Raw genomic sequence first — 19,136 nt, 5'->3', positions numbered from 1 at the left:
AATCAAAATACAATATATAATGAATTCCAAAATTATAAATCCCATTATGCCTGAAATTTGGAAAGTAGTACACATCCTACAGATTCCTGGAAGTAGGAAAAAAAGGCACTAATCTTGAGTCAAGAGTTCCTTTGCTGGCTCAGCTGCAGGCTCCCTCTGTAATCTTGGGCATATTGCTTTATTTCTGTTTCCTCTCCCACATTGTGGGTGTGCCTACATCGCAGTCAATGTGGGATTGTAAAGCTTGGCAACCCAACTGAACTAGCTTTAACCAAGTTAGCTTATGTACTGGTAGCAACGCAACTGTAGCATGGAGTTGGGTACAGACTAAATTATTAAGGATGGATAATGAAATTTTGGAAGAGTAGAATCTGAAAATTATCAGAAGAATCCCATTCATCTAGATTTCACACTGTTTATTTTCTGAAATGAGATTTTTTAAAAATATATTTTTTTTTCTGATTAACAGTAAGAGTTGAGCCAGGAAAAAAAAAAAAAAAAGATGATGGTTGAAGTTTTCAAAGTCATTTAAGGGATTTAGCCACATGCTTCACATTAATGTGAGAGTGCTGCTCTGGGATACAGATCTTAAGAATAGGAGATCTGTTCCTGAACTCCATCCAAATCGTATTGTAAGTAGGGTATGAAATGAGATGAGTTAGTCTTCCACAGGGGTAAACCAGCTGAGAAAAAGTGTGCTTCAAAACTGTGAAGACATTTTAAAGGAAAGTTGCTTATTGTTATGTCAAAGTGTAGCCAGCTGGTAAATACAGTTGTTTTAGAAACACTCATATATTGTGCAGGAAAAAATGATCTACTTGTATTTTTATGAAAGCATAGCTATAATGTGATTTAAAACTCCAGATCAGTGTCAAAAGCAATAACAAAATCTGATATGGCACTTCCCCCTCACCCAGCTAAATTGCTCTTATGTACTCTTAAAACAGCATGATAGTTAAAATACTAATAATGGATATTAGATGGAAATGATAGTTGCAAAGTACAAACACATGTAAGAGAGTTGTTTTAGAAAGTATGGTGAGAGACAGGGTAAGAGGAAAAACTTTATTAATGTCAGAAAGATACAGTGAAATATTTAGTGCACACATGTTTGGGATAAGAGTTGGGATGCAGAGCCAGACACTCAGCTGGTGTATGTTGATGCAGCGCTGTTTAAATCAGTGGGACTGTGCTGATTTACCTTACCTACAGATTTTACAGCTGGCTTTGATATGCATACAAACTTTGAAAGTTTATCTGGACTTACCTGCCCTCTACTCTCTGGAAACAAGGCTGGAAGTCTGGTGGGGTAAGGATTCTCAAGGAGATCTCTTGCTTTTCTGTGGGATAGAAACATGGTGAAGACAAGTATTGTTGTGGTTAGGACAATACTTTTACATTTTCCGAGCCCCACGGGAAATCAAAATGCACACTAAAACAAATAATTAACCTAACTTTAAGCCTTCAAGATGCATTCATTCTGGTATGATTCAACCCGTATTTTATATGAATCAGTATTCCCCTCCCTACTTAAATGTAGACACGTTATTTCTGTGGTCTGGAAGCTGAGATCAGATTTCACCCATAATGATTTTAGCTGCCACACAGCTCATCAAAATTGCAATTATAAATACCAATGTTTTTCTTTTTCTGGAATGTAGACTGCATCATGCAAGATCCTGCCAAAAGATGCAAAATTAGCAGTGCGATGGATATACTTGTGCAACCTCCAGGGAAGGACAATTAGGGAACGAGGAGTAAGAGGAGAGAGGGAGTTGTCGAATGACCAAAAGCCTAAATCATCTTTATATCCATCTTCTGCGCTGGGAGCTTTTGATTTTGCAAATCCTTTTCACAGAGAAACAGCACATCAGCCTCAAAGGAGTGACACCAGTGTGCATGTAGAAAGTTTTCAGTTGAGTAACAATTGCCCAGCAAAGTTCACTGTCACAATGAGTACAGTGACAACTGACAGGTTTCACTTCTGCCTTTTTCTTTCTTCCTTCAGCCGTGTGTAATTAGTGTGTCCGTACAGAGCTTCTGCTCTGAATGGATCCAGCTAGATTTAGGACAACTGTCCAAATTCACTTGGAGGCCGTCCATCAGCAAGAAGTAGTTTTGATCTTTCTGTCCTGTTTACATTCTACCTGTGCTGGCTTGTATTAGAATTAAATCTCCATTGAATCTATGACAGGTGTAGCAAAGATACTGCAAATAATACCAGACTACTTAGCACTCACATTATAGATGGAGGAGAGATAGGGGAAGTATGAGCAGATCAGACATACCTGGAAATGCAGTGCTATTGATCCTGCCTCCAGCTTAGGGCTGGTCCAAGGACGGCTCAGTTCCTCATTCCATTTCGTGTGGAAATCGAATGTATATTTCCCATCTGTTCTTTTTGAAGCCGTAGTTTTACTTTGACAGTGCTTTGAACTGCCTCCCAATCTGCATGAAAAATTCCACAATGTGCTCTGTTTAATCATGCTCAGAGATTTTTGGGAAATAGCTCTGATTAGTTCCAATAGTATTAGGAATGGCTGGGCTATGCTTTTACATGTAGAAAATATAACTTTCCCAAATGCATAGTGTTTTGACCAGCTACAACAGTAATAGGGAAGGCATAGTGAAGAATGTCTCTGAAAACTCTAACCTCCAAAAAAAATTGAGGTATCTGTGAGTCCTCAACTCATCTGCTCCCAGCACAGAGGGGAGACAGCCTTGCAGGACATGGTTCCCAAAAGTTTTAGCACCAGTTGAAAGGTGCTAAAGGACTACAAGGACTTTGTTTTACTCGCACTGCAGCAAATGGAAATTAGAGTCACGGAGTTTATTGCACTGTTGGAAGAACAAGTCTGAACTGCAATATGTCTGAACACTTCAGATTCTCACTAAAAGTATTTCTGTAGTGTCTGGCTAGCCAAGTAGTTTCAGATGTTAATTGAATTCAGCAGCTCTATTAATGTAATCGGAATGTAAAATAGTATAGATGCAAGAGTTGAAGGATACAGTATGATCTCGATAACCCAGAAGACTTGAGTTATGGAGTATGAAATAAATAAAGCTATGTTTATTTCTGTGATTTTACTCCTTGCTTCTTCATGATGACTATCAGCCACAGTGTGGAAATCCAACCAACAGTTCCATTATCTGGATTTTGTCTGCACCGCAGAGGCTTTTGTTTGTTTTTTGTTTTAAATAATTCGATGTTATTAAGTTGGTCATAAAAAATAATGGTAATTTGGCTAATAAAAGTAACTGAACATTTTTTTCCTCCAAATCAAAGTAATTATAGGAAAATATGAATATTTTGTGTGTCTGCCTGCTTTCCTTTCGTAAGCAGTTGTTTAAAACGTAGGAACTCTATGGGGTAATTCTGGAAGACATTTGATATGCTGCTACATGAACTTGTGATTGAGTAAACAAATCAGTGGGGCCCACACAGATTAAAAGTTGGCTGATAAGCATTAAAATACAACCAAAATCAGAGAATCCCTGTTCCTTCTGAAGTTACGCTACAGTCTGTTCTCTTTGTTCCTCTCTCATTAGACATTTTCTACCAGCAACCTGGAATGAAAAATAAAATTCCTGCTGCTAAAATTTATATCCCATGCAAATATTGGGGAAGTGGTAAATAACAAAAAGAGGGAAGCCACTGAAACAAATAAATTCTTCATTATTTGATGCTGCATGGGCTAGCAAACCATATATATACAGCCAACTATTAAATCATACATACATGAAGAGAGAACCTAGGCCACATTTAAAGGAGATGGGGACTGCAGTTGGGTAAGCAGCTACTTAACAGAAGATACTAAGTGAACTTGGAAGAAAATCAGCTGGTGGAATAGACAGCAGCATCCAAATTACCTACCTGGGCAGGGTGCATACCTTTTGTGAGCAACAGAAAAGAAGCACTGCAGCAGCACCTTTGCCAGCCAAATGGCTAGCTTCACTCTGCAGGTGCAGAACAAGCAGATGGAGGTTTGTGAGACATTCGACTCTCCTGGGAAAGGCTGGATAGCTGTGCACGGGACGGAGAGCTGGGAGGTGCATGCCCCGAGCAGCATTAGGCCCCAGGTCAGCCACTGCTGCTCCCTGTGTGGTTCCCTATCGAAGCCATGGTCCAGCATGCCTGAACCTGCTAGTGGTATGGCTTTGGGCTCCTGTGAGAGGTGGCACCTGTGAGTGCCCTGTCTTCAGCTAGTGCAATTCACCCAACCTCCCATTAGCTCTGATGCTGCTCCAGAGAAAGATTTCCACTGGTAGGGGAATAGAAACTTAAATTACCCCAGAAGCTTGCACATACCCCACAGGCCATAGGTCAATCTCTCCGGCAGTTCCCATAGTAGTAACGCAAACCTGGCTTGTATAACTAAAGGAATTTTCAGCATGAGTCGGGAAGTTACAGTATTCCAAAACAGCTGTGACTACTTTTTGGAATATTAGGTAGGACTCATCTCACCTAGCTTAAATCATCCACATAGACTTATTCACCTTTGGTTTCATATATAGCTATGACTGAGAGATAGGCAACTTTATGGTGTGATTCATTTAGAGCTGACTTCTGAAATTAATCAGATGAATTCCATCCTGAAAATGCCTGTTTCTCTTTAGTGACTTATGGGGACTCTGGAATGAGTAGTCCACATTTGGTCAGTTTTCTCCCACTCACTGTGTCCTTTCTGGTGTTCATAACTCTGAAAAAGGGTGGAATTTTCACAGAACATTCCAAAAAAGAGCAACGAGAATGAATAGATATTTGGGAAATTGACTTTGCTTCTAGGTAATGTAGGAACTCACTCTGTTCTGCTTAACCAAAAGAAAATTAAGAGTCAATCTGTCGCATTCTGTAAATCCATATATGGAAAAAATAACATCAATCTCTTATTCAGCAGATACCGGCATAAGAAGTTGCATTAGAAGACAGAAGAAATTCAGAGTAGATATAAGTAGCACATTATTAACAGTAGAGCTAATTAAAATTGCAACAATTTAGCAAAATTAATCAAATATTAACATTAAGTCTTTCTGCATCACATAAAACAAGGAAGATGACAGAAAAAGACACAAATTAAATAAGAACTAAGTGCTGTGCAGGGAAAAATGATGTTACTATATATCACCACCTGGGAAATTCTAAGTCACGTCCTGATGAGCTCAGCTCATAGTTGTTGGAAGTTTACCTACTGGACTTCTTTTCTAATAGCTAAAGAGCAACTTTACTGTTCTGGAAAGAAAAGCCTAGTCCAGAGGTGTGAGCCCAAGTCAGTGAGCCAGAAACACATTGCGTCTAATCCAGTTTTGTCTCTGACTCCTGTTGCCTTGGGCAAGTCACTTAAACATTAGGCTAAGAACATTAAAGACTTACGAGCTCTATTAATGCAAAGTATTTTTATTTTCTATAATATAATCTGTCAAAACCCATTAGCAGAAGAAGGAAAGAGAAAAAGTCCAGTCTTGTAAGGCTCATGAGAAATTTTGGAAATCGCAAGCAATGGCAAAGCTGGAGTACCTCATTTGGAGAAGAGAACGGGAAAAAGGAGATTTGAATCAACCTAAGCAGGTTGGGACTTACACTTTAACTCATCAAGTTTTATTCACCTGATACAAGATCAGATATTTGCTCTGCAGAGTATATAGTGAAGGTTTGTGTAATGAAGGGAAAAAAACCTACAGCATGTGGTTGTCGTTCCAATTGCATGAAACATAAAAATTATAAACCTGCTATGGGTACACCAAAAAACTGGAACAAAGACCAGCTCTTGAAAGCTTTACTATCTTCCCACCAGGAAAGAATTAGAAAGAGTCGGACTAGATTAAACATAATAATCTGAATTCTGCTCCTGATTACATGCATGTAAATCTGAAATAACATAACTTAAAGACTTATTTGGGACTTAAACTGGTGTCTCTGTGAGCCTCAGTTTTTGGCCAGCTTTTATTTCAGCTGGGGAGAGGAAAACATGTTTATAAAATCTGAGAAGCCTACAGTTTATCTACCTTTAAAAAGACATAGAGTGTGTGCATGCCAGTAGCAGACTTTCACGGATACTACGATGCTGAATTGTACTGGAAAACATGTATTGACAACAGCATACATTGTGGGAGCTGGAGAAGAGCCTATTACGTTCACGTGTCTCTGTTTCAGTGCCAATTCAAAGGCATCAGGGCAAGCTGATAATACATGCAAAATGCACTGAGCTTTATGGAAGGATATATTTCCATCTGAAAAAAGATCGCACAAGTGACAAGGTTAATGGCATGGAACTTAGGAGGGTGCACCATTTTCATAGCCTGCCTCACGTCTCTTGTTCAATCATGGGCAAATCACTGATATTCACATTTATCTCATCCAGCTTCTGGCACTTAACAGAGTCTTCCTTAGGGGCTGAATTGCTCTACGTGCCCCAGAAGGGAAGAGAGAGATGGGCTGCCCTAGTAGGTGATTAACCCCATATAAAATCTCAAGCACCTCCTAAGAGCGCCCGACTTCCCCTCCTAAGCACAGGGCATCCTTAGAATGACCGAGCTTCTAAATTGGGTACTAGAAAGGGCATAAAATCAGGATAAATCCTTGTTGGGTTGCTGTCTGTGATCTGATTGCTCAGCTGTACAATGGAAATAATAGGTTCTGACAGGGGAAATGTGAAGATACAACAGAGACTATGAGGAGCTCAAATGTTATGATAATAGATGTTGTACATGACCTTAAAGTAGATAAATACGAAATGAATTATTCACATATCTTTCATTAGCCTATCACAAATCCATTCTGATTCCAACACAGCTGCAGTAACCTACACATTTTCAGCTGTTCCCGCTGTCTTCCTTTCTTTATACCTTTTGTTTGTATTTAATGTGTTTGCATGGGTAACTTTTAGCTGAAGTTATATTATTCAAGAGTAATAAATAATTTTTGTAATAACCTTTGGTTTCGAATGAACCCCAGGAAATGTTCAGGTTTCCCTATCCCCTTTTTAAAATCTCCACCCTAGGACTATATGCAACACATGTGAAGAATGTCTGGATAATGAGTAATTCTGAGTCACGAATAATGCTTCCAGATTTGTACTTTTGGCAGTTGGGAGTAGGATTCCCTGCTTGTACTGTGTCCAGTCCTTTCCTCCAGCTTTCCCCCTCAGAGGCCCTGATTCTGTACACATATTAAGCAGGCAGGTTGTTCTGTCTACATGAAGCTTTGCTGATTTCAGAGGTTACCACCCAGGAACACAGGCAACCTGCTAATCACTGCAGGGTGAGAGGCTTTGGGCCTCTTCTTTAGTATTTTAGCTCCTAAAAAACAAACATCACTAAGTGCTGGATTCCTACTGAAACCAATGAGAGATAGGTGTTTAGGCAAATACTCAGGCAGCCAAATACTGTTAAAAATATAATCCCTGGTGAAGGGAATGAAGGTATTCCCCTTCCCTGCCTGAAATGTGGCTCTGGCATCATTCCACATCCCCACCAAAGCTGCCTCAGTCTCGTGCTGCACCACACGGTGCCCAGTGCCCTCGATGCAGACTCCATGGCAGTCTGCATGCTAGTCCAGGCAGCTGCAGGGACTGTGGGACCAGGGGCTTGGCAAAAGCCTTTTCATCAATATTTTCACTCTCGGGCTTCTCCATCTTTTCAGGATGATCATAAATTGTGGTATCTGCTGCTTTTTATGAAGTCAGCTGGCGTTCTTAGTCCACTTTACATATGACTACACTGCAGACACAGTCTCAACGTTTGCTGATACAGGAAGAATATGTCCCTTCTTGGTAATGTTGTTATGATTGAAATAGGCAGTTGTATTCTTGTGGAAGTTTCAGTAGAGGAGCCGGACTGCGGATTCACTGGGGGAATGAACTAACTTGTGACCCCTAAAGCCAGTTCCTTCAAATCAAGGCTCATGTGTTCTGGTGAGGAAAGTATAGAAAGATTTGCAGACCCACAGTTTAGACTGTTGCTGTGTGAAAGCACAGAAAGTGCATTTCCCATCACATGTCCAGACCAGCAGTCATAAGCACTTTAAGAGCCGGTTAGCTGGAGACTGCACAGACTCAAGTATCAGCATTTGTTTTGGTGAGGTAGGTCTTTACCTCCAGGAAAGACAGCTCCACTGCCTTTTAATGTTATTGTGTATTTGACCTTTGCTACAGGAAAGTCTGTAAACTCGCTAGTGTGGGCAGTGCTGGCTACAGTTATCCACTACTCATTGGTGCTAAAAGTATTTCCCTTATGTGAAAACTACCCTCCCAAGCAGCTGTCTGACCTGACCGGCCCCCTGTTCCATCACCCTCTCCCGTGCCCGTGCTGCCTGACTGCACTGGACACACTCATCTGTCCCCCCAGTTCCCGTGCCCCGAAATGCAGTGTGGGCAACATGGGCAGGGGAGCACACAGGGACCCGATGCGCTCTGTCTCTTGGCAGGATCTGTGTGATTCCACAGGGGAAGAAACTATAAGAATCTGCATAACAAATCTCAATAAAAAATGCAGCCAAGCAATGACTGCTCCTGTGATTTGCATTTCAGTCAATGATAAAAAAAAAAAGGATATGTGAAAAAAAAAAGGGATTGTGAAAACGAGCTCACTTCCTACTAATTTTAATACTATAATTGTATTCTTCTATTGAAGCGAAATGCCTGATCGCTCCTAAGTATTGTAAATCTGAGCAAAATAATTCAGTAAGCAGACACATTTTGCGTGTGTTTTAGCTGTTACTTAACTATTTCCTTCAGACTGGGAACTTCAAGGTCAATGCAAGGTCAGGTTTTAGCTGACTCAGGCTGTTCATGTGACACTGCAGCCCATGTATCTGCTAAGGAGCGAGGGAAAGGGCCTCATTCCTTACTCACTGGCTGCAGGCATTTATAATGAGAACTACCCACCTATGTCAGTAAGAACTGCATCATTCAGGGTAGACACCCAGGAATATTTTGCCCTAATTAAGAATTTTTACAGCCCAGACCTGGAAGTTGAATGATCCCATTTGGCTATTCTCCATAAGGGAGCTAATGTTCTGGGGCGGATCAAAGACGTGATGTCTAGCATGATGATGTGAGACATTACATGCACTGCAGTACAAGGAGGCAAGCAGTGGGCCAGGAGTGTCCATTCCTCAGTCACCATCTTTACCTCCAAGAGAGAGGATGGAAAAGCTGTGTCATTTGAAGCGTATGCACAGTAACTTTTGAGCTTGTCAGCTCATAAAAAGGCATTGATGAATTCAGTTGAGGGATTTTTTACTTCTGTTTGTTTTCTGCATTCTGCAAAAAATAAAGTTATGAATAATTAAATAAACCATTTGGAAAAGTGTCATATACCAATGCTAAACAGCAATGCATATTTTCAAAAGGTTATATTAAAAATTTGCCATTTGTGACTCAGTGATAATGATGCAGTGTGTGATACTGTAACAGCCCAAAGTAGTGCTAGCTCCTAGATCTATTTACATTATTATCACTGGGATTCAGTGGTAAGCACCTAGCTTAGGAATTACTTTGTCTACATCTTAGTCACTTAGTTCCAGGAGGGATGATCCTTTACTTCAAAAATAATTGCCCACATTCCCATAAAACCGATGGAGAGAAGTGAGGGATCTTGAAGACATCTTGCATGAGATTCAGTCCAGCTAAATTAGTTGTCTATTTCTCCACTGATTTTGTAGATACCACAGGCATACTCATATACTTGGGATGCTGTCCACCAACCTGTGATTGAGAAGCCACTGCCTATCATCTGAGAAGAACTTGGGCAATGAAAGGAAGTGCCTGACAGCTGGAAAAAGCTGGCATTGTGCTCGTCTTAAAATGGATAAGAAAGAAGGACGACCTGGGGGTTTGAGGCTTTCCTGGAAAGCTCATGGACCACCTCCTCTTGGGATCTATCTGCAGCTAGAGGAAGAACCAGCAGGTAAGTCCTGGGGCTGTGTGGGCACGAGAGGTTTGACTCACAGCTCCCATGTCTCTGGCAAGTCAGGGAACCCAGCAGGTTCAAGCATGCGCTCTCCACCTTTCAAGGAATGCAGAAGTGGGGGCCAAAAGAAGAAATGTCTCTCCCCTCAGAGGGGACAGAACTGGGGATGCAGAAAAATAAGAGATGGATCCAGCAAAGGAGGAGGGATCAGAAACCTAGGTCATCTCCTCTCAGTTTTGAATTAGACTCTGTATGGTCTGCTTTTCCCTTGGCCCTGTATTTGGACATTTTCTATTTCAACAGAAGAGAATTGCACCAAAATTACCACATATTCAAGTGGTTTGCATACTGTCAGGATGAGGAGAGCTTGAGAACAACCTCCTAAGCAAGAGATCACCTTATGAAGATACTCTTTGAATAGACCTCATCCACAAAGCCATGACAAATTACTAAAGTTTTTCAGTTACTCAGAAAAATCCAAGGCAACCTCTCCACTGGGGCCTGTACTGCAGTAGAGTCACAGAGAGACAGAGGCATCTGTCTGCTTAGTATATTTGTGAGTGAGTGTAGAAAACTGAATTAAACAGCTGGGAAACGTGCAGGCCAGTCAGGGAGATATTTAAGCACATCATGATGGAAAACACAGGGACTGTTATCCTACCCGGAACATAGACACAGTTTATCTGTGCCCCAGTCTAAATGGGATTTTGGATGCTACCTTCTTATTATTATTTACATGTATGAAAATAATGTGTAAATAATGTATATATTGCTATCAATTAATTGCCTTTCCAGCCACATCACAGATGAAGATGCTATCTTGATAAACACTGCACAGTGTTACTTTGGGATAAAATTTTTGGTTAATTCTAGGGTGAATTATTTTTAAATTCTGTTCAAATTTAGACTTATTTTATTTATTTATTTTTTTTAGAGATAAGACTTTCAGCATGAGTTTGCCTAACTGGAACACATTGGAAGGTCACGGTCTTTCATACTTCTGACTCTCCTGAATAAATTCTTTTCGTCACCAATGGCATTAAACATTGTGTCCATATATGTCTAAATTCTACTAATTAGTTTTGTAATGTATTACTGTTTTCAGTGTGCAGGGCTGATTCTTTTACCGTTACTCATGTTGGATGGCATCTTTCTCAATGACCAACAGAGATGTCTTAGGAGTGATATACAACTGAATATGAGAAATACAAAAATTTCACCCTAAAATTTTTAAATTAACATGAAAACTGGGAAACTACTATTCGCCTGAGGTCCATTCAACATGCAAAATGAGGATAAACCAGACTGTGAATACTCAAAGACCTTTGCATCTCCAGGTGTAACTTATATAGAAACTACATTTAAAAACATGCCACCAAAACAGGTTATGTAATCGTGATTTTCTTGTTAAAGCACCTGGCTCCGTAAAATGTTCACTTAGCTTACAGGCAGCAGGGATATGCCTTTTCTGAACTACAAGCACAGAATCAGAGGGGCTTTCCCACAAAAACAATTTTTTAGATCATTTTCCCCGGTCATTGTTCATGATTTTTGCCTAGAAACTGTCTTAAAATGACTTGCTTATATAGATTTTGATTAAGAAATACTAATAAAATTCAACCATTTTTTGCACTAGGATTTTGCTTTAACTCAGAACTTGAATAAATACAGGTAGCAAGTAAGTAAAATATTAAGCTCAATCCCTCAAGAATGAAAATTGAAAGCTTATCGCTGCTCTAAACAGAACCCCTCATGAAGTAAGAAATATCAGCTTATTTGTGTCTCATCACTGAAGTGGTTCTCTGAATTATCTGCCTCTCCCTTGATAGTATTTGTTTGTTTGATTGTTTATTACCATAATGACTGCACCATATTATATTCTAGACATCTCTACTAATTCAATACTCAAACAATCATGGTACCATGGGTATCCAATGATGCTGGAATTTATAATGGTCTACTTGATGTGTCCTTAAATTTTGGCTAAAACTGTTAGTGCTCAGAGCACAAAAGGAGAAAAAAAATTAACAAGTCAGGAAACAGCCTTAGCAACAAGCACAAGAAAAAGGACAGCATTAACTGAACTGCTGTCCTATATCTTACAGTGTGTTACAGTCTATAGAACTGGATTGGATATTTTGCTCAGAGCATACTAAGGTAACACAAACATATTTTCCATGCTGTTCTTTAAGCTCTCTTTCAGATTTGCACCAATCAGGAAAGAAAAAACAGAATAAAATCTGGATGAAGGAAGAACAAATAAAAGAAAAGGTTCTTACTACTATAGACTTCTTAAAGCACTTTGTTTATTTTTGTTTTCTTTGCATAGAAATGGCTGACTGGGTATTTTATAGAGTGGTGTTAATTCCTTTAACTTGGGAACTTTCTGTGTTTTGAGACCACTCAGAGCCATCTCCTGTATGGGAGGAATTAGGGTAAAGTTATAATAACAAACAGATTTTTGAAAAGCGTTTTCTATTTTATTACAGGACCATCAGAAAATGAAACAAAAAAGGCCTGAATGGGGTTGACTTTGTTTCTGGCCTGAACAAAAGTTCCAGAATTGTTAAGACAAAGTAAACAAACTTAATTCAAAAAATTACATAGGCCAGTGTCCCAGCTCAAGGGATAAAGCCATTCTCATAAGTATTCCATCTGCAGAGAGAGTTCATTTAGGTTCCCACTGAACTTGAGCAATTGCGATAGCCAAGTCGTGTCAGGGATGGAGGTAAGTGTCACAAATAAATCAATGTGGTCAGCAAGAGAAAGAAGGAAATCAGTTTCAGTAAAGCTTCAAGAATGCTCTGAACAGATTCTTTGAAAAAAAATCCAGTGTTTTCGAAATTAACTCTTAGGTTTACAACCGTTTTGAAATATACTTTAAGTCACAGTAATCAATAAAAATGCCAGCTTACCAGGAAGCACTTACTATTTAACATGACTGCTAATCAATATATAACATTATTTTTATTTTTAACTTCAGTCTTGACTTAAAGCATAGGTGTTAAATTCCGCCTATTCCATGTCATATCTAAAAGGGTTTTGCATCTGATATCGTGATTTCTTTTTCACTAGTCATAACTACAACATAAGTTAGAAATAGATAAAAGCTGCTAAATTCAGATCTATATTTCCACAGTCTGCAAGCATTAAGATCCTCTGTCCCCGGCAGGGCTGCCTACAAAAACTATTTGTCTACATGTATAGGGAGAGAATGTATTTTCTGCAGCTGCTGAAAACGATGTGTTTGTAACATATGTACAGGCAAAATTTAATTCTCTCCTCACTTTCACTAGTACAAATCAAAAGTAACTGCAAGAAGTCAAACATGCATGGGAGACTCAGCTGCTCTGATTCTACCTATAAGCCTTTACCTTTTGTGTCGTAGTGGGTGGCAGAGGGCAGCCCACCCCTCAGCAACCCAGCCATGCGTTATTATACCGATGACTTTCTAGTCATCAGGAAATCCCAGACACTGGAATCTAGGTGCATTTTGGTCTTTTCAAACTTGGACCCAAAAACACAGGTAACGTTGGTCATCTATGTTACCTCTATACCTTACTTACATGGGGAGTGGCCAAACAAAACAGAGGGTAAAGTTTCATTCATGCATGATCTCACTTTTCTTCAACTGGTAATAATTGATTGATTGAACAAGAATAGGTTGTGTTCTCACAACTTACAAAATAAGCAGAAGGTGAACTTTAGCTCAGAAATGACTTTCCTTTTCACTTCATTCAACAGAATTCCTTTCCTAAGGACTGCTTGGAGAAAAACACAGGGATCAAAATGGATGAGCATAAATTAAAGTGTGTTGCAATATTATGGCAGGCTAGGCAATTGTGATCTCTTACAGAATAATCCAGTCCTCTTTAAGCATAGATTTAATATTATGGTGAAGTTTGAGTGAAACATCATTGATCCTATTAAGAAGAACAGTCCTCTTCATATAGGGCAAAATGAAGATACAAGTCCTTTTTAGTATAAGCCACAGAAGACAGTGGAAACAAATGAGTCACTACCCAAAATTCTGGCCATATGCAGCCCTAATCAGGAGCTGAGCTAGATGGTGAAGGACTTTTGCTGGGAGATGTCTATAAATTCATCTGAACTGCTTATTGTTTTCATCTGAACTGCTTATTGTTTGGTAAAAGTGTGTGTGTCTATAGGCAGCAGCAGCCAGATGCAAGTGGAGAAGACAAAAAGCCAGAAAGCAAGTACTTACAGGTTTGAAAGAAAGCCAACAGACGGAATTTGGGGGACAGAGCATTGGCTGAAAAAAGGCTTGTATCTGTGAGCAAAGAAAATGCTTTCTTTTCTTTGACCTTTATGCACTTCAGGGAATCTGAATGTTACCTTGATTCTTTGTAAATAAACAGGATCACATCAAAAAATATATAACTATATTATATATCTTCTGTCATAATGGAAACAGTCTGCAAAAGCATGAATGTTGGCTACTTACTCTATAAAAACAATAACAGTGGTGTTAGTAGTGAGATCCTTTTGAAGAGGAAACTGAAAATTTCCCCAGGGGGAGAAATTGTGAGCTGAGATTCCTATGGTTATTCTAAACTCAGAGATCACCAGAGATGCTTTCCAGTCAGAGTCTGAAACTTTACAAAAGGAACTAAAGCAGCATCTGGAATCTTCCCAGGAAGGGCAAGGAGAAAAGCTGAAAAGAGGGCAAAAAATCTCTGTGTAACAGCCACAAATTGTCTGGATCCATTAGGAAGCCCAATAACAATGTTCCCATCATTCCCATCAAGTGGTAAAAAAGAAATCAAAAAGGTAATCAGCAATCTAGGTATCATGAATCAGAAAGTTTCCTGGAAAAAAGGGGAGACTGAGAAAGGTGTAGCCAACTTTGAACTTGCCAACAAAGTTGAGTTGCAGCAAGGACTCAAGGAGCAGATGGTTCATACTGAGAAGAAAATCAAAGGATCAGAGACCTTACTGGCAGTCAGCCACCTAGAATGGAGCTGGGCCATCCAAAGAACTGTAGTAAGACAGAATAATCACAATATTTTTCTAGTACATCTGTAACCTTCAGAGGGGAGAATCTGGATTGCCAGAGGCTTCCATTAACTTTAACTGCCCAGACCTCATCACAGACTGTAGGGGTGATCTTTGTACACTGATGGCCCCCTCTCCCAAACTTTCCCCTTTCCTTTCATTTCTCTCCCAAAGAGAGATCAATAAATTATAGTAGTAGTACAACTTCTAACAGGTGATCAGATCAGAGGTTTTAAAAGTATTACCCAAAAATCTAGGGAGGATGCTTTTTTACTTTTAATTCAAACTATCCAAGTTTTTGAAGACTCAAGGGTCTATAAAATGCCACAAACCACACCCTGAATCTGATGGGACAATGGATAAGTTCAACAGCTGACTACCTTTTTAAAGCATCAGCAGTGGAGCAAGCCCCAGCACATCCCCTCCCTTGGCGGCTTATTAGCACCACATTCCATTAGAGTTCAAAACATACCCTAATTCTCCAAAATCTTGGGCATAAGCTAAAGAACTGCTGAAGTGGAAAGTGCTGCAGTGGAACAATGGCATTTGGACCATTTGTATTGTACAGAAAGGTACAATCTCCAGTTTTGAAAAGGTTGCAGCATTTGCTAAATAAAAGGTAGGGATAGACTCTAAGAAAATTACTGAAAAGAAAGTAAGGTGACATAAAGGAACTTTTAAACTGGGCTACCTGGCTTGTTTTCACAGGTAAAAAGAAAAGATTGGAACCTAAAGTTTCCAAGACAAGGTGGCTGTTTATATATTCCAGAAGAGCAGTCACAAGTATATCACCAAATCCCACTAGTCCTTCAGGCATTGAATGCATAGGCAGTACAATTGCTCTAGGGTCCATAGGCAAAATGGGCACTGTGCAAAGCCATGACTAAGAGGGACGAGGGAAGCTGGTGGCAGCTAACCAGATGGCAGGCCTCAGACAACATTTTTGCAATTCAGTCCAAGGACAGAATCTACCTTTATCCAGAGAACTGTCTGAGAAAAGGGCAAGGGGACAGTATACACTATGACCACTGTCTAACATCAGATATGAATACAGGATGCAAAGTTCAGTGCTCTGTGTTTGCAAACAGGCCTGTTTAGCCTAAAGAAGAGTGAAAAGTGAAAGTCTAAGGACAGCCATATTTGCTGAATATATCCATAAAAACAAAAGATTTGAGAGTACTGAAAAAACTAAACTGTTTTGTACAACTACTGAAAAATCATTGAAAGCAAACAGCCCAATTCTCTTCATACTTACCCCGGTAAAAGTCTCAAGCAAGGGCTGCACAGGAGTAGAATATGTATGAGTGTAAGAGGGGAATTAAGTCCAAAAGGCACAACATCAACATATGTTTCATTACAAATTTCCTTGTCTTCTATATATTAAGTGATCAAATAAAAGACACGATAATTCAGAATTATGCCCTCAATTTCTTTCTGTTTGCACTCATGGTTTGCGAGGGCATTTGTTTGTTCATTTTTTAGGGCAGATTTTTTTTCAAGGTCATGAAATTTCCTCTAAAATGGACGTTCCAGTACCTGGAGTGTTCAAATGTTGTCCTTTTTATATGCTCATTTCTGATCAGTCCAAAGAAGTCTGTCTTTGAGGATGATTTGCTGGAAAGGTCATTGTTTGGAAATAGTTTTGGCAACATACTGTTTGTGAAAATTGTGTAGGAACATTGAACTACAATTGTCTTACTACAGTATTGTGGCACATTATTTGAAAACCGCATTTAAAAAGCTAAAATATGAGACAAGTCATGAGTAGATCACTCAAGTCTCCATAAATATTTAACTGCCTCATACCATACAGCATTATATACTGCAACACATCACTAGGAAAGGAGGTATGAAGCAGAAGCCTCAGAAAAATCTGCTTCCTATGGGACGTATTTCTTCTACCTTACTTTTGCTGGTGTAAACCACTGTAAATAGAAAGGGAGCAAAGAAAAATATGCTCTGGGAAGAGAAAGAAATAAAAAAGGAGCCATATGTGACAAGTGCAATTAAGTTAATTAAGGTATGATTTAAAAATTTTTTTTAGGTATTTAAGAGTGAAGACAAAGTCACAATGGGATTTTCAAAGCACCAAGGCTGTAACCCTAATATGAGTGCCACATAATTTCAGGGTATTATTGAATGAATAGAATAGAAGAGAGCACTGAAGCCTCACTTTTAGTACTCAAATCTAGTATTCACTATCCTATACACTTGCCCAAAATTACATTGAAATAATTAGGCGAAAACAGTTTTTATTCTCTTTTACTTTTGGTTTTAGGCATGTACGAACATTCTTCTTAACTCATGTTTTGTGACAATTTTTCTTGTCCTTCCTTTGTGGGTTACTGGCTTCTCCTGAGCTGCAGCTAAGTAAACAAACAATTAAAACTGTGAATAACTTACAAGACCATCATGGTGAGAGGGGTAATAGTTCTTTCACTGATCTTAGTATACTATACAGTGCACCCAGGCAGCAATAATAACATGCTGTACTGTGTGAATAGAAGCACAGCCAGGAGAGGGAGAGAAATGAATGTCTCCCTCGACTCAGCACTCCTTAGGCCACATCGAGACACTGCATCTTCTGATTTGGGGCTCCTGAGTACAAGACAGACACTGCCAAATTGGAGCGAGTCCAGTGGAGAGCCACCAGGATGCTCAGAGCTAGATTACTTGCCCTGCAAGGAGAAGCTGAGGGACTGGGGCTCCTTCAGCCTGGAGAAGGGCAGGTTTTGTAGGACCTCAGAGCAGCTTTCCCATACCTACGAAGAGGTCATTGGAAAGACAGGGCCAGGCTCTGCACAGCTGTGCATGGTGGCAGGACAAGAGACAATGGGCGTAAGTTGAAACCAGAGGAGTTTAGAGTAAACATAAGGGAAGCCTTTTTTCCTCAGTGGAGCAGGTTGTGCAGTCTCAATCCCTGGAGGCTTTCAAGATCCAACTGGATAAAGCCCTGAGCAGCATGGTCTGCATTTAATTTTGACTTTTGGAGTAGGAGGTTGTACTAGAGACTTCTTGGCCATCCTTCAAACCAGATCATTCTATGATTCTCTGACTCTATACAAAGCACGGTCAATTGCCTTGCAATTATTCGGAGCATGGCTAAAATAAGTTATATATAGCTATATCATCTAGAGACTTTAGGTGCAGGGAACTACATAACTGTAATTTTGTGAACAAAAATAATATGTATAAAAACATGGGTGAAGTCCTGAATTTGCATGAGGTCCCATTTACTGAGACTGTCTCTTTATTAATCAGAGGAAACTTTCACTACCTCATATGATCTATATTTATTATTTTAAAAACATTTAATTCCTTATACCTGACTCCTCATGATGGAAGCTGTGTGACTGCACAAAATGAGAATGGTAGTCAGGTTTGTAGATGGACTGTGTTCATAGTCCTTTCAAGTTGGACAGTCTGTGAAGTCTAGACATCCTGCACCTTTGAAATCAAGGACTAAAGGCCAAGATAAACAAAGAAGTTTCTTTTTCTGCTCTTCACTCTTTGATGAGCTGGATACACCCTTTTTAAATGTAGCAAACCAGTAATTCCACCCCCCCTCCCCCTGGTAGTCTCTACCCCCACCCCCCGCCTTCTTCCAGCACATAACCCAAATACGTAGTTAGTGAAAGGTATCAGATGTTCCCCAGATAGTTTGTAAACAGAGCTGTCCAATATTTATTAGATCATTTATTAAAATTCCAACCCACTTGTCTGCAGAAATAAGAAGGAGAATAACGATAGTAAACATGTTCAAATATCCAAAGGATGTAAACACCAACTATGCAGTAATTAGATGGAATTATGTCCTGACATTGTGACGTATTAGGTTTTGGAATAGTTCCCCTGGGGAAGTGGCTAGATTCCTTAGAGAAATTCAAAACTAGCGTGAACTAACTCCATTAAACCCTACTTACTTTAATGTAGGAAACAATCTGAAAAAGGCAGGAAGTTAGATAGCTTGAGGTAATAGGCCTTTTTTATACCTAAATTGTATGATTTTGTGAAAATACATTTTTAGACATGTTATTTTTATGTCAAAGTGTATTGAAGTGGATGAAAAATGATAGTGTATTGAAGTGATATGACGATAGTATTTGAATCAGCAAATGAGTGGGTCACTAAAAATTTCAGATCCAGAGTTCATGGGTTTTGAAGAGGAAGCCTGTCTGGTTTTTGAAAAAAATCTCCTTTCTACACATTGG

This window comes from Struthio camelus, chromosome W, assembly GCF_040807025.1.
Source record: "Struthio camelus isolate bStrCam1 chromosome W, bStrCam1.hap1, whole genome shotgun sequence".
Classification (NCBI taxonomy): domain Eukaryota; kingdom Metazoa; phylum Chordata; class Aves; order Struthioniformes; family Struthionidae; genus Struthio; species Struthio camelus.
The sequence above is the reverse complement of the archived record's forward strand: the minus strand, read 5'-3'. Positions refer to the sequence as shown.